General features: G+C 38.2%; 1 pseudogene across 1 annotated transcript in view; it reads left to right on the top strand.

Moving 5' to 3' along the window:
• Positions 1-13,910, top strand: part of LOC309620717 (ferritin heavy chain pseudogene) — a 501,140-nt pseudogene that overhangs the window by 125,738 nt on the left and 361,492 nt on the right. The gene's annotated exons all lie outside the window — the stretch shown is intronic.

Here is a 13,910-nt window from a genome sequence, read left to right as displayed (position 1 = left end):
GAAACAGTGATTAATAATAAAAGAAGGTAATGAAGGAATTGAGGAACTAAAAATGTACATGATATATAGAAAAGAAATAAGAAAATGGCAAAAGTCCTTCCTTACTGATAATTACTTTACATGTAAAAGGATTAAACTCTCTAATTAAAAGCAGAGATTGTTAGAATGGATGAAAAGAATGATTCAACTATATGCTGTCTACAGGAGACTCATTTTAGACCCAGAGACACAAATGGAAAATGGGTAGGATGGATAATGAAATGAAAATGAAAGGATGGATAAAATATATGCCATGCACATAGTAACCAAAAGTGAGCTGAGGTAGGTATACTAATATCAGACAAAAATACTTTAACCCAAAAACTGCTACAAGAAAAAAAGGATATTACATATTGATAAAAGTTTCAACCCTTCAAGAAAATACATTTGTAAACATATATGTACCAAAGAACAGATACCCAAAAGTTTAAAGCAAATAATTGACAGATGTGAAGGGACAAATACAGTCTATAATGATAGTTGGAAACATTAACACCCCATTTTTAATAATGGTTAGAATAACTAAACAGAGCTTTAGTTAATAATTAGAATATCCAGATAACAATATAAAAATTAGGCCAAAAAAACATATACAGAGAACACCACCCAACAGCAAGATACACATATTCTCAAATGTACGTGGAATGTTTTCCAGGATAGATCCTCTGTTAGGCAATACAACAAGTCTCAGTATAATTAAAATATTGAAGTCATTCAACATTATTATCTGACCATGAGGAAATGAAACTAGAAATCAATAACAGAAAGATGGCTGGATGTTCACAAATATATGGAAATTAAGTAATATACTCTTTAAACCACCAATGGGTCAAGAAGAATTTACAAGTGAAATCAAAAAATACTTTGAGACAGGCTTGCCTCAGAGGACTCAAGCTCTAGGTCTGCTTCAATGCCAGGTTGGCACCTACTAACCCAGTGTCTAGGCCCACTCTTGCAGACCCAGGCTCTAGGCCTTCTCCCATAGACTCAGGCTCCAGACCAACCCCTGTAGATCATGGAATCAGACTGATCCTCATGGACACAGGTTCCAGGACCCATGGTCCAGGTCCACACCTGTGGAACCAGGCTCCAGGCCCACCCTATCAGACCCAGGTTCCAGACCAATCCAAGTAGATCATAGAAATAGGCTGACCCCCATGGGCCTAGGCTCCAAGACCCAGGAACGAGGCTTGCTGCTGCAAACCTGAGTGCCAGGCTGGCTCTTGAGGATCCAGGCACCTGGCCTGTCCACACACAGATTCCAGCAGAAGGCCTACCCATGGACCATTCCAGCCAGCCTACCCAGAATGTCTGGCTAGGCTGACTGGTGAAAGGATTTTCCTGCCAAAGCCAGTCCATAAAGAATGGAAAACATGCCTACTTCTTCAAATGTGCAATACCACCAATGCAAGTACAAGGATCACAGAGAATCAGGGAACCATGAAACCATCAAAGGAAAAAAATTAAGCACCAGTAACTGACTCTAAAGAAATGGAAATCTAAGAACTGCCTGAAAAAGAATTCAAGATAATTATCTTGAAGAAGCTCAGTGAGTTACAAGAAACAGAGTTAGAAAACAGAATCAGGAAAACAGTACATAAACAAAATGAGAAGTTCAAGAAAGAAATTATTAAAAAGAACCAAATAAATTTTGAAGCTGATGAACATAATGACAAAACTGAAAAATTCAATAGAGAGCTTCAAAGCAGACACAGTCAAACGGAAGAAAGAATCAGCAAGCTCAAAGCCACATCATTTGGAATTATTCAGTCAGAGGAAGAAATAGAAAAAAAATGAGAATCAACATATGCAATATAGGAGTTGCTGAAGGAGCAGAAAAAGAGAAAGGGGCAGAAAGCTTATTTTTAAAAATGACAGAAAACTTTCCAAATCTGGGGAGAGAAATGAACATCCCAATCCAAGATCCCCAAAGGACCCCAGCTAGGCTGGACATAACGAGCTCTTCAACGAGACACATAATGAAATTGTCAAAAGACAAAGACAGAGAGGATTTTGAAAACAACAAGAAAAAAGGGACGCATCACATACAAGGGGACCTTCATAAGGTTATGAGTGATTTCACAGCAGAAACCTTGCGGGCTGGGACAGAATGGGATGATATATTCAAAATACTGAAAGGAAAAAAGATTACTATACCCAGCAAAAATGTCCTACCAAAATGAGGAAACATAAAGACATCCCCAAATAAACAAAAGCTCAGGGAGTTCATCACCACTAGACCTGCCCTGCAAGAAATGCTAAATGGAGTTCAAGTTGAAATCAAAGGACACTCATAAGCTACATGAAAACATATGAAAGTATAAAACTTACTGTAAAGGTAATTATATAGTCAAATTCAGAGTACTCTAAACTGGAATATTGGTACATAAATTACTTTTAACTCTAGTATAAAAAAGACAAAAGTATTAAAAATTCTGCCTGGCCCAGTCAGCTGTAGAAGCTCTGTATTGAATTCTTCAGTTAGTCATTGTATTCTTTAGCTCCAAAATTTCTGTTTGATTCCTGTTTATGCTTTCCATTTCTGTGTTTAACTTGTTATTTTGTTCTTGTATTGTTTTCCTGATTTCATTAAATTATTTATTTCTGTTCTTTTGTAGCTCTCTGAGTATCTTTAGAACAATTATTTTGAATTCTTTGTTAGGCAATTCCTGTATCTCTGTTTCTTTGGACCAGTTACTAAAAGTTGACTGGGTTCCTTTGGTGGTGTCATGTTTCCCTGATTCTTTGTGATTCTTTCATAGCTTTGTGTAGATGTAGGCCCATTTGAAGAAGCAGTCTCCCCTTCCAATCATTATGGATTGACTTTGGTAAGGAAAGACATTCACCTGCAGTTGAGGTACACTAGACCATGCTGTGACTCCAGGTTTAATGGCACAGGGTACCAAGTGCAGGTATAACCTCTCCAGGACCAGAGGAGCATGATGTCTTAGTTCAGTGTGTTAGTGTGCACAATATCAACAACCGAGTGGTCTTGGTAAGTGCTGCAGGAGGTATTCAGTGATTGCCACCAGATGCATCAGCCAGCAACCAGGGCAGACAGCAGCGAAGTCTGGAGCCAGTGGTATGCACACAGTTGGCTGGGGAGTCAGCTGCAGATGTCTGTGTAGTGGCAGGTACCAGTTACAGAGACACACATCGTAGTGGAAGCCAGGGCCAACTGTGGATGAACTGGCAGCTGCAGGGGCCCTGGCCGTCAGCATGCACCCTTGTGGCTGCAGGGTCTTGCCATAGGTGTGTGCACAGCAGTGCAAGCTGGTTACAGGAGTTGGGCCAGCAGGGTGCAGGTATACAGCTGAAGTGGCTAGTTGCAAGCAAGCCCAGTAGAGCAGGTCAGTGACAGGAGACAGGGGTTTGAGCCGGGCCCACAAGGAGTTTTGTGGCCCTGGCTATCAGCATGCACGCCTGGGGCTGCAGGGTCTCCCCATGGGCACATGCATGGCAGTGGAGGCAAACAAAGTTAATCAGGCTGGGGTTGTGCAGGTGCATAACTTGAGGAGCTAGCTACAGGTGAGCCCAGTGGTGCAGGCCAGTGAAGGAAGTAGGGTTGAATCTGGCCCCCAAAGCAACCGTGTGCGCCTTGGTTGTCCATGTGCGCTACTTGCCATGGGCACACATAAGGCACATAAGGCAATGGAGGCCAGTGAGGGGAGTCAGGCCTGAGATGTTCAGGTGCACAACTACAGGAGACAGCTGCAAGTGAGCCCAGAGATGTAAGACAGTTACAGGAGACAGAGCCAGACCCACAAGCAGCTGTGGGGGCCCTGGCTTCTGGTATGCACTATGGTGGCTGCAGGGTCTTGCCACAGGCACAGAACAGTGGAAGCTGGTGTCTGGAGTTGGGCTGGGGGCATACAGGTACACAGCTGGAGGGGCTACCTGCTGGTGAGTCTAGTGGTGTAGGCCAGTAACAGGATGCCCTTTTTTGGCCGCAGGATCTCATCACAGTACACATTAAGCAGTGGAGGTTGGTGATGGGCATCAAGCTGCTGGTGTGCAGTTTCACAGCTGGCCCAAGGACAGACATTTTGGTGGGGGGCATCTGTATGGGTCTAGGCTGGCATCTTGAACTCATAGAGCTGGAGAGGTCTGGCTAGCTGTTGGTGCATATCTTGCTTTCTGGTGTGGAGGAGGGAGTAGGAAAGGACTCAGGTGGCTGGCAGCTGAGAACACAAATACCTGTGGGGTGAAAACTAGTGAAATTTGCAGGGGTTCTGTGGTGGTTGTGTTGGCCGTTTCTTCAATGGAGAAAGCTGCTGGGATCCTCTGCAGTGCAGGTCACTGGGAATAGCAGTCAGTCCCACTGCATGGCTGATACTGGTATCCTCTGCTCTGCTTCCTTATTCCTAGCCATCTCTATATATCTCAGCTTTGCTGGTCTCTGGGTGGGGTGAAACTGAAGGAAGTCCTTCGTGTGATGCCCCAGTTGGCTGGGAAGCTGGCCATTCACTCTGCTCTCCCTTTCCTGGTGAGGGGAGCTGTTTCTATATGGAGAGTTCACTACTGGTGCTGAGCAGTGTTGGTCTGAGGGATGGGATGAGGCAGACAAAATGAAGCTGTTCTTCCTTCCCTTTTTGTACAGTTAATTCTCAGGTGTTCCCCCCTCTCCACAGTCTTGCAGAAGTTGCTTAGGTGGACTCCTGAGCTCTCGCAGAGCTGTTTTTCTTCATGGATAGCTGTCTAATTGTTGATCTTTGTGAGGGATATGGAGGCTGGGGTCTCCTGCTCTTCCATTTTGGGGAAATCACTCTTCAGCTTTCTATTCCTTTGGATTGGATCATTTAACTCATTTTAATTGAATGTTATTATTAATGTTTGAACATACATTTACCATTTCATATTTTATTTCTATATATCTCATGTCTTTTTGTTCCACTGTTCCTCCTTTTCATTTTTCATTGCATTAAGTGAATTTTTTCTAGTATAACATTTTAATTCCTTTAATAATTTTTTCAGTATTTCAAAATGTGTTTTCTTTGTGGTTACTCTAGGACTTACATATGTGTTAACATCAGAATCTACTTCACATTTATATTAACCTAATTCCATTGATACATGGAAAGTTTACCCCTATATACCTTTATTCACCTTTTACCCTTCTATTGTGCTGTTATTGTTATACATGTTACATCCATATATGTTAAAAGCTAAAATATTATTGTTTTATTCTAAATGTATATGTATTTATGTATTTTAAAGAATGTGAGAAAGGAGAGCAAGTATATATTTATAGACTTTATTATATTTACCTTATTTTCAATTGTTTTTTAATCAAAATTTTTATTGTGGCAAAGAACACATGACATAATACTTACCATTTTAATTTTTAAGTATACTGTTCAGTCGCATTATGAATATTCACATTCTTGTGAAAAAAAAATCTCCAGAACTTTTTAACTTGTAAATCTAAAAATCTATATGCATTAAACAGCATTTCGTTTTTTTTCACCCTTTCTCCAGCTCCTGGGAACCACTATTCTACTTTTTGATTCTATGAATTTGACTATATTGGATACCTCATATGAGTAAAATTATATAGTATTTGTCTTTTTGTGACTGGCTTATTTCACTTAACAAAATTTCCTCAAGGTTCATCCATGTAATAGTATGCAACAAGATATCCTTCATTTCTAAAGCTGAGTAATATTCTACTGCATATGTATACAATGTTTGTTTTTCCATTCATCTTTTAATGGACATTTGGGTTGGTCCTGCCTCTTTACTATTGGGAATACTATCTTGAATAGAAGTGGCAAGGGTGGGCATCACTGCCTTGTTCCTGGTCTTAGAGGAAAAGCCTTTAGTCTTTCACTATTGAGTATGAAGTTTGCTATGGACTTTTCATAAATGGCCTTTATTATGTTAAGGTAGTTTATGTCTTTTCCTAATTTGTTCAGTGTTTTTACTGTGAAAGTGTGTTGAATTATTTCAAATGCTTTTTCTGCCTCAATTGAGATGATCATGGTGTTTTTGCCCTTTGTTTTCTTAATGTGGTGTATTACATTGATTTTCATATGTTGAACCATCCTTGCATTTCAAAATAAATCCCATTTGATCATGGTGCATAATCTTTTTAATGTGCTATGCAATTTGGTTTGCCAGTGTTCTGTTGAGGATTTTTGCGTCAAAATTCATCAGGGCTATTGGTCTGCAGTTTCACACTACTGTAGTATCTTTGTCTGGTTTTGATATGCTATATATATATAAATATATATATTTATATATATTTATATATATATTTATGTATATATATAGTAGTGTCTTTGGCTGGCTGGTCTCATAGAATGAGTTAGGAAGTGTTCCTTCTTCAACTTTTGGGAAGAGTTTCAGGAAGATTGGTGTAAATTACTGTCTACATGTTTAGTACAATTCGCCATTGGCACATTCTGGTGCTGGGCTTTCCTTTTTAGGGAGGCTTTTGATTAGTAATTCAAAGTAGCTACTCATTGTTGATCTGTTCAGATTTTTTATTTCTTTCCGATTCAGTCTTGTTGTATATTTCTATGAATTTATCCACTTTTTTCTGGGCTATCCAGTTTGTTGGCATACATTTGTTCATAGTATTCTTATAATCCTTTTTTATTTCTGCAGCATCAGTTGTTCCCCCTTTCATTTCTCATTTTGCTCTCAGTCTTCTCTCCTTTTTTTGTTTATCTAAATTTTGTCAATTTTTTTCACCTTTTCAAAAAACCTACTCTTATTTTTGTTGATTTTTATCTATTGTTTTTTTTCTATGCTCTATTTCATTTGTCTCTCCTCTAATATTTATTATTTACCTCCTTCTGCTAGCTTTTGGTTTAGTTTCTTCTTTTTCTGGTTTCTTGCAATGTGAATTTACTTGTTCATTTGAGATCTTTCTCCTGTTTTAATGCACAAACTTACACCGCTAAGCATTCTTAGCACTGCTTTCACTGCAACTGACAAGTTTTGGAATGTTGTGTTTTCATTTTCATTTTTCTCAAAATATTTTCTAATTTCTCTTTTGACTTCTTCTTTGAGCTATTGGAATTTTAAGAGTGTACTATTTAATTTCCACATAATTGTGGATTTTCCAGTTTTCTTTGATCTGTGGACTTAATCATCCCCCCTCTGATTCATATGTTGAAGCCCTTACCCCCAAAGTGATAGTATTTAGAAATGGGGCCTTTGGGAGATAATTAGGTTTAGATTAGTTCATGAGGGTGAGACCCTCATGATGGGATCAGTGCCCTTATAAGAGATAACAGGAAGCTTGCTCTCCCTTTCTCTCTGCCATGTGGGGACACAGAGTAGATGGCCATCCTGGTAAAAGCCAGGATGAGAGCTCTCATTAGAACCTGACCTTGCTGGCACTCTGATCTTGGACATCCACCCTCCAGAACTGTGAGAAAATAAATTTCTCTTTTTAAAGCCACACTGTCTATAGCATTTGTTGTAGCAGCCAAACTAACTAACACAGATTTTGATACCAAGAGTGGAGTGCTGCTGTAATATACCTAAACACATGGAAGCAGCTTTGGAACTGGGTAATGGGTAGAGGATGGAAGAGATTTGAAGTCCGTGCTAGAAATATGGACATTAAGGGTGATTCTGGTAAGGTATTAGATGGAAATGAGGACAGTGTTATTGGAGATTTGAAGAAAGGTGATCCTTGTTATTAAGTGGCAAATAATTTGGCTTAACTGTGTTCTAGTGTTTGTGGAGGATAGAATTTGCAAGCATTGAAACTAGATATTTAGCTGAGGAGATTTTTAAGCAAAGCATTGAAGGATCAGCTTGATTCCTCCTGAATGTTTATAGTAAAATGCAAAAGGAGAAAGATGAATTGAAGAAGGAATTGGTAAGAAAAAGGAACCAGAACTTGAAGATCTGGAAAATTTTCAGCCTATTCATATTGCAAAAAATGAGAAATCATGTTCTGGAGAGAACACCAAAGGTTAGGCTGGACTATCACTCAATAAAGAGCTTATGGAATCATATGAACAGAAACACTGCCAGTTTGAACTGCAGGAGATGGAGATGGAATAAAATGAAGGAAGGTGTCAGTCTTCTTGGATTGGAGAGGATGGAGCAATAGAGCTATTCACCTGTGTACATACACTAATTTTCAAGAAGAGAGAAAAATAACCCTGAAGATGATTCAGGGATCATCAGTGCCACTGCTTCAGTTTGAACAGGCTAGAAAGGATGGCCTCCACCTTGAGCCTTAGGAGTGAGACTGCCAGGCAGAGTCAGGAAGGCAGGACCACCCAGTGGAGACTTGATGGCAGGACTACCCAACAAGACACTAGTCTGGCAGCACTTTAGAGTGTGAGACCCCTTCCTAGAGCTGTGAGGAGATGCTGCCACCCCAGTGGACTTGGAAGGTGGGACATCAAGCCAAAGAGGATTATTCCTGAGCTTTACAATCTAATGGAATTTAGTTTGCTAGGTTTTGACCTTGCTTAGCATCCATCACACATTTCTTCCAAATTCTCCCTTTTGGGATAGGAATGTTTACATAGGTTGTCCCTCCATTGTATTTTGGAAGCACACAATCTGTCTGATTTCACAGGTTCATAGCTGAAGAGGAATATTGCCTCAGGATAAATCATACCTTAAGTCTTATCCATATCTGGTTTGATGATACTTAGGTGATACTTTGACTTCAGACTTTAGAGTTGATGCTGGAAAAATTTAAGGGTTCTTTGGGCTTTGGGGATGGAATATGAAAAGTGTTCCTGGACCTAATTTCAACATGTCTGTATGGAGGTTTCCCTACACCAACAAACAATTCTCAGGTGCCAACAGGGTGTCTGAGAAATCAAGTTAATTCTGACACTATCTACCCAGAGATAGAATCAGATTCCACAGGTAAAGGACTAAGTCCTACAAGACCACCCTCCACTGTAGATGCCAGTCTCCAGCCCAGATTGGTACCTGAGCTTCTAACCAACCAGCTACAGAGGTTCCCACAACCCCCTCTTTGAGTTCAATTAATTTGCTAGAAGGGCTCACAGAATTTAGGAAAACCCATTTACTCACCAGATTGCCAACTTATTATAAAAGCATAATAAAGGACATGAATCAACAGCCAGATGACCAGCTGCATAGAGTGAGGTCCTGAACAGAGGAGCTCTGCCCTTATGGAGCTTCGGGTCTGGCATGTGATATGCAGAAGTGTTCTGCTCCCCTCACACTGAAGCTCTCTGAATGGGGCCAAAAGGTTATCCTTTGGGGTTTTTATGGAGGCTTCATTACATAGTCATGACTGAATAAATTATTGGCCAATGGCGACTGATTCAACCTCAAGGTCTTCTCCCCTCCTGGAAAATCAGGAGGTGGGACTGAAAGTTCTAACCTTCTAATCACATGATTGGTTCTCCTGGCAACCAACCCCCATCCTTAGGTGGGGTCTAAAAGTCACCTCATTAACATAACAAAAGACACACTTACGGTTCTCATCACTTAAGAAATTCCAAGGGTTTTAGAAGCTCTATGCCAGAAACAGGGATAAAGACCAAAAATATATTTCTTATTATAAATCACAATATCAGAGAATGAAGACATTTTGCATGCAAGAAGGTCATGGTTTTTGTGGGCCAGGGTTGGAATACTATGGACTAAATACTGTCTCCCCCAAATTTGTATATGAAGCCCTAACCCCCAATGTGTTGGTATTTGGAGATGTGGCCTTTGGGAAATCATTAGATGTATTATAGGTAAGATCATGAAAGTGGGTTATTCATGGTGGGATTAATGCCATTCTAGTAAGAGACAACAGAGAGCTTTTTCTCTCTCTCTTTCTGTCTTGTGAGGACTCAACCACAGAGTCCATCTATGAGCCAGGAAGAGGGTCCTGACCAGAACCTTCAAGGCTGGCACCCTGATCTCAGAATTCCAGCCTCCAGAACTGTGATAGAATGAATTTCTGTTGTTAGTATATAATATTTGTTATGAGACCCCTAATATGCCTTGTGCTACTGATTTCTAGTTTCATTCCATTGTGATTATAAAAGATACTTTCATCGATTTCAGTCATCTTGAATTTGTTAAGACTTGTTTTTTTGCCTAACATGCTGTCTATCTTGGAGAATATTCCATGTGCAATTGAGAAGAATGTTTAAATTCTGTTTTATTTCTCTCTGTGGATTCATATTATCATGTATTATCATTTCCTTACTCCAATATAACTTTGTTCTTACCTATCTCCTTTGTGCTGTTATTGTCAAAGATATTATATCCCTATAAATTATGGCTCAATAATGCAATTATATACAAATTGTTTTATACAATTAATTTTTAAATTAGTTGAGACAAGGAAGGAGAGGGATATATATAATTATATTGTCTTTTTTCCCAAAATAATTACCTATAATGACACTCAATTTTTTCAAATGGATTTGAACTGTTGTCTGATGTTTCTTTCAGCCTGAAGTGGGTTTGCCAGCAAAAAAAAAAAACTGTCAATTTTTGCTTATCTAGGATCAACTTTACCTCCTCTTCATTTTTGAAAGATGGTTTTGCTAAATATATGATTCCTGGTTGACAGTTTATTTTTCTCTTAGCACGCTGCATGTCATCTCACTGCCTTCTGGGCCCCCATTTTTTTTAAATCGAAAGTTAGCTGTTAATATTTTGTGCTTCCCTAGTATGTAAAGTGTCTTTTTTTCCCCTGCTGCTTCCAAGATTTTTCTCTTTGTTACAGCCTTTGTTTTAAAGTCTTTTTTGTCTTATATGAGTATTGCTACTTCTGCTTTCTTGTCATTTCCATTTACATGAAATCTTTTTCCATCACCTCACTTTCAGTCTGTGTCTTTAGCTCTGAAGTGAGTCTCTTGTAGGCAGCAGATAGAAATGTCTTGTTTTTTTTTTTTTATCCAGTCAGCCACCATATGTCTTTTGATTGGAACATTTAGCCCATTGACGTTTAAAATAATTCTTGATAGGTATGCACTTATTGCCACTTTATGACTTGTTTTCTGGTTGTTTCTCTAGTTCTTCTCTGTTTGTTTCTTCATTTTGTTTTTTCTTTTGTGGTTTGATGATTTTCTTTTATAGTATGCTTGTGTTTGTTTCTTTTTAGTTTTTGTGTATCTATTGTAGGTTTTTGGTGTGTGGTTACCATGAGTTCATATATGTTGATCCAAAATTACATCTACTTGTTTTAAACTAGTAGTCATTTAAATTCAAATACATAAGATCTACGTTTTTTACTCCCCTCCCCCACATTTTGTGTTTTTGATGTCATATTTTACATCTTCAAGCTTATCCCTTCACTGTTTATTTTAGTAATAGTTCCTTTTACAATTTTTTGTCTTTCAATCTTTGTATCGACTTATGTGGTTGATCCTTAGTCCTTACTATACATTTGCTTTTCCTAGTGGGATTTTCTCTTTCCTAAAGATTCTCACTTCTTGTTCATTTAGAGAAGATCCTTCAACATTTCTCTTAGGGTAGGCTTAGTATTGATGAATTCTTTTAGTTTTTGCTTCTCTGAGAAGTTCTTTCTATTTTTATTCTAAATGATAATCTTGCTGGGTAGAGAATCCTAGGTTGCAGGTTTTTCCCTTTTAGTACTTTGAATATACCATGTCACTCCCTTTTGGCCTGCAAAGTTTCTGCAGAAAAATCAGTTGATAGCCTTATGGAGGTTCCCTTGTATATGACTCTTTGTATTTCTCTTGCTGCCTTTCCAATTCTCTCTTTAACTTTTGCCATTTTCATTTTGTCTTGGTGTGGGTCTGTTTGGGTTCATCTTGTTTGGGACCCTCTATGCTTCTGTTTCTTTCTTCATGTATGGGAAGTCTGTAACCTTAATTTCCTCAAATACATTTTTTTAACCCCTTCTCTCTTCTTCTTCTGTATCCCTATAATGTGAACATTGGTATGCCAAATGTTATCCCCCAAATCTCTTAAATTGTTTTCATTTTTTAAAATTTGTTTTTATTTTTGCTTCTGATTGGGTGATTTCCATTATTCTATCTTCCAGATCACTTATGTGTTCTTCTGTATCACTTAGTCTGCTATTCTTGCCTTCTAGTTTGTTTTATATTTCAGCTATTGAATTTTTCCTTTCTAATTGGGTCTTTTTTGTATTTTATAGTTCCTTGTTAAGGTATTCACTGTGTACATCAAGGAAAATGACAACACAATAAGTGTATATCACTTATACGTGGAATCTGAAAAATAGTACAAATAAATGTATATAGCAAAACAGAAACAGACCCATAACTAGTGGTTACCAGTGAGGAGAAGCATGAGGGGAGAGGCCTGTTTGGGGTAGGGTATTAAGAGATACAAACTACTATATATAAAATAGATAAGCAACAAGGATATATTATATAGCACAGGGAGTTATAGCCATTATTTTTAAATAACTTTTAATGGAGTATAAACTGTAAAAAATACTGAATCACTATACTGTACACCTGCAACTAATGTAATATTGTAAATCAGCTATACTTCAATAAAAACGCCAATATTTTCTCTTTATCTTTACATATCTTGATAATGATTTGTCTGAGTGTGGATATCTTTGCTTTTATCCTGCTTATAATTTGTTGAGCTTCTTGGATGTATACATTTTAAAAGCAAATTTAGTAAATTTTTAACCATTATTTCTTCATGTATTTTTCTTCCACTTTCTCTTCTTCTGTGTCTGGTAATCCTCTTACACATATCTTCATGTGTTTAATGGCATTCTACATTTTTTCTGAGGTTCTGTTCATTTTCCTTTATTTTTTCTCTCCTTCAGATTGTTTAGTTTCTACTTATGTCTTCAAGTTCACCAATGTATACTTAATTCAGCTTAAATCTACTGTTGAGTCTCTCTATTGACTTTTAAGTACTGTACATTTCAACTCCATAATTTTCATTTGGTTCTTTATATAATTTCTGTATCTTTATTGATATTCTCTATTTGATGAAACATTGTCATTATACCTTCCTTTTTTCTTAAAGCACGAGTTCCTTTAGTTATGTGAATATATTTATAATGGCAACTTTGATATTATATGTTGTCATACATTTGGGCCCTCTCACAGGCAGTTTTTGTTGCCTGAGTATGATCTGTGTATGAGTCACACTTTCCTGTTTCTTTGTATTTCTCATAACTTTTATTGAAAATTGGGCTTTTTAGATAATATATTGTAGCAACAACTCTGGATACTGATCCCACTCATGTACCTCCAGAAGCTTGCTAATTTTGTTGTTTTCTTGTTTGTTTATTCAGTGACACACTTCAGGAAAGTCTATTTCTTCTGCAGTGTGCAGCCTCTTATGTCACTCCTCAGAGAGCTTATGGGCATATGCACAGTTATGCTGACCTCTCCTCCCTCCTCCAGGGATGACTTGAGTTTTTGCATGGCTCTCTTTGACTCTCTTTCCCTGATCTCCCTGTTAACTTTCTAGCTGGTTTGTCTCTATTGGTATCACACTCATCTCTTAACTGCCACTAATTATAACAAATTGCTGCTTTTTTGGATAGTGCTCTGGTACACAATTATTCCACAGTCTGATCCAATTTAATCTAGGCCCCTTCACAGATAGTCTTTAAGGCCAATCTTTGAGGCTTGTTTTGGACTCTTCTTATCTTTCTCATTCCCTGGTTCTCTCTGGTAAAATTATAGTTGGTTTGCTGTTTTGCTTGTTGTTTGCACACAGTTCTCAGTTGCCTCTTAACTGCTCAGAACCAAAATCTCCATTATTTTCAACCTTGTCATTTGGCTTGAAGTTCTGCACTCTCTGTTACAAATACTGTCAGTTGTTGTGACCCTCTGTGTTCTTAAAGCCTGCCTCTCTCACTGGGTACAATCTCTGTACCAGTACTCCATGGCTGGGGGCAAGAACAGTGATCTGCTTCTTTTGGAGTGATACCTTTTATCTTTGACTGG

Source organism: Balaenoptera borealis (assembly GCF_965194805.1).
Source record: "Balaenoptera borealis genome assembly, chromosome: X".
In the NCBI taxonomy this organism is placed as follows: domain Eukaryota; kingdom Metazoa; phylum Chordata; class Mammalia; order Artiodactyla; family Balaenopteridae; genus Balaenoptera; species Balaenoptera borealis.
This window is presented reverse-complemented; position numbering and strand designations above follow the sequence as displayed.